The 2,500-nt window shown below is 63.9% G+C and overlaps 1 pseudogene; it reads left to right on the forward strand.

Annotated features, from left to right (window-relative positions):
* The window catches only part of LOC124765869, a 7,928-nt pseudogene that overhangs the window by 2,865 nt on the left and 2,563 nt on the right, over positions 1-2,500 (forward strand).

Genomic DNA, 2,500 nt, shown 5'->3' on the forward strand with positions numbered 1-2,500 from the left:
TAACTATGTGGCTGCATCCGGACTTGGCTTCTCGAAGTGCGGTCTTGATGTAGTCGTGCTGCTGCTGCGAGGTGCCTTCCTTGGGTTATAGTTACAGGGAGAGTGATGCGCAATACATGGGCCTAGCCCTCTTAGCCTCTCCTCTCCTGCGGTCTTCTCCCCTTCTCGTGGGCCCGCTGATTTCGCAGAGTGGAAGACCGCACCAGGGGCTTGGGGGGGTTACCAGCCCCCCCTCGCACTATCCCTTTGTTAGTTGGGGGCAGTAAGCAGAGAATAAGTGGTGGCCCTTCCGCTGAAGGCGCCACCCCAACTCCCCCAGCACCTAGCCGGCCAACCGGCCGTGCCGAAAATCTTGTAACTTTTGCAGCTATGTATACCTGTAGTGAGTGCCACCGCAGCTTTACAACCAAGAACGGTCTCGGGGTCCATCGCCGCCGCCAACATCTTGCGGCCGCCAACGCGGAGATCGTCACGGAGAGGCATCGCGCGAGGTGGACGGAGGAAGAAGTCCTGTCGCTCGCCAAGGCGGAGGCCGAACTGTTCCTTGAGAGGGACGCCCGGTTCTTCTTCGTCAATCAAGAACTCATCAGGATGTTCCCCGACCGAACGCTCGAGGCAATCAAGTGCCGACGGCGGCAAGCTGCCCACAAACAGCTTGTCCGCCAATTCATGGAGGCGCTTGAGGTCGGTCGGGGGGAAGAGCCGGCGTCCCGCCGGGGAGCAGCGAGCCCGCTGCCTGACGCGGGCGAGGCCGCTGCGCCGCCCGTCGACGCAGCCGAGGACTTCGCGGCCGACACCACCGGGCCGCCGCCGGAGGGGCCGACTGACGCCGCCATCTGGGAGCATCTGGCGGGGCTACCCGCTTCCGCCCAGCGTTTCTCTGCCCTGGATCGTGTCATAGGTCTGGGGCGGGGCACGCCGCCCGATGTCATCCTGGGCATGCTCCCGGATGCCCTTGCGTCGGTCGGGTCCAGAGGGGAGAGATCGATCACCAGGACACAGCGGCCGCGCCAACCATCGAAGCGGCCGCCTGCCGCGCCGCCGACGCAGAAGCGCAAGCGGCGCCGCTGGGAGTACGCGAGAACGCAGGATGCCTTCCGACGGTCGCGTGCACGTTGCGTGCGCGGCCTCTTGGATGGCACCCTGCTCCAGCCGCCACCTGCCATCCCTGGTCTGCTGGACTTCTGGGCGGACCTCTTCACTAAGAAGCCCATCTCCACCGCGGGCTTCATTCGTGACCGCCTCCTCCCGCACTCAGAGCCTGTCGCTCTCGAGTGCATATGGGGGCCGGTCACACATGAGGAGGTCGCCGCCGCGTTGCCGCCCAGGGGATCAGCAGCCGGGCCGGACGGCCTTACCCCAGCGGAGTTGCGGCGCCTGCCGCACGAAGTCCTGGTGAAAGTGATGAATCTCTTCCTTCTGGCCCGCGCCCTTCCGGAACGCCTGCTTCGCGCGCGGACGTCCCTTCTCCCGAAAACGGCTGCACCAACATCCCCCGCTGACTTTCGCCCCATTACGGTCTGCTCGGTGTTGGCGCGGACCTTTCACAAGGTTCTCGCGTCACGCCTGATGCGCGCATGTGCTGTGGACGAACGTCAGCGGGCATTCATCCCTCGGGATGGGATGTTGGAAAATACCTTCATCTTGGACACTGCTCTCACCGACGCAGTTCGCTCCTGCCGCTCTGTCTTTGTGGCATCGATCGACGTATCTAAGGCATTCGATTCGGTAGATCATGCTGCCCTTCGCCCCGTGCTGAAGGCGCATGGCCTGCCGGATTGCTTTGTCGAGTATGTCGAGCGGTGCTACGAGGGCAGCACGACAGTGATAGCGGACGGCGCCGGCGTGGGCGTGTCTGTGCAGCCAGCACGGGGCGTTCGCCAGGGCGATCCCCTCTCCCCCCTCCTGTTCAACTTTGCGGTGGACTACGTTTTAGGCCAACTGCCCTCCCACATCGGAGCTCGGATCCTCGGTCGCAGAGTCAACGCTGCGGCCTTTGCAGATGACGTCTTGCTGTTTGCAGCGACCCCGAGGGGCTTGCAGTCCCTCATCGACGCAGCTACCGCAGCCCTCGCCCACCTGGGGCTGCAGATCAACGCCCGGAAGTGTTTCACCCTCGCCTTAGTCGCGTCAGGGCGCGAGAAGAAGGTGAAGGTGGACAGCAATGTCACCTTCACAGCAGGCAATACCACCATGCCTGCCCTGCGTGTGGGTGAAACCTTCCGGTACCTGGGGCTGCAATTTTCCACGGCGGGTCGCTGTGTCTTCAATCCACGTAGCCACCTGGTGGAGCAGCTTGACGTCATCTCCCGAGCTCCGCTGAAGCCGCAACAGCGCCTCCACGCTCTCACCAATGTACTTCTCCCTGGCCTGTACCACGGGCTGGCCCTCAGCCGCACCCGGGTGGGTGCATTGAAGTCGGCCGACGTTACCATCCGGGCCGCCGTCAGGAGATGGTTCCGCCTTCCGGCGGACACCCCCCTGGGATACTTCCACGCTC

The sequence above is a fragment of the Schistocerca piceifrons genome, unplaced genomic scaffold (assembly GCF_021461385.2).
Source record: "Schistocerca piceifrons isolate TAMUIC-IGC-003096 unplaced genomic scaffold, iqSchPice1.1 HiC_scaffold_665, whole genome shotgun sequence".
Classification (NCBI taxonomy): domain Eukaryota; kingdom Metazoa; phylum Arthropoda; class Insecta; order Orthoptera; family Acrididae; genus Schistocerca; species Schistocerca piceifrons.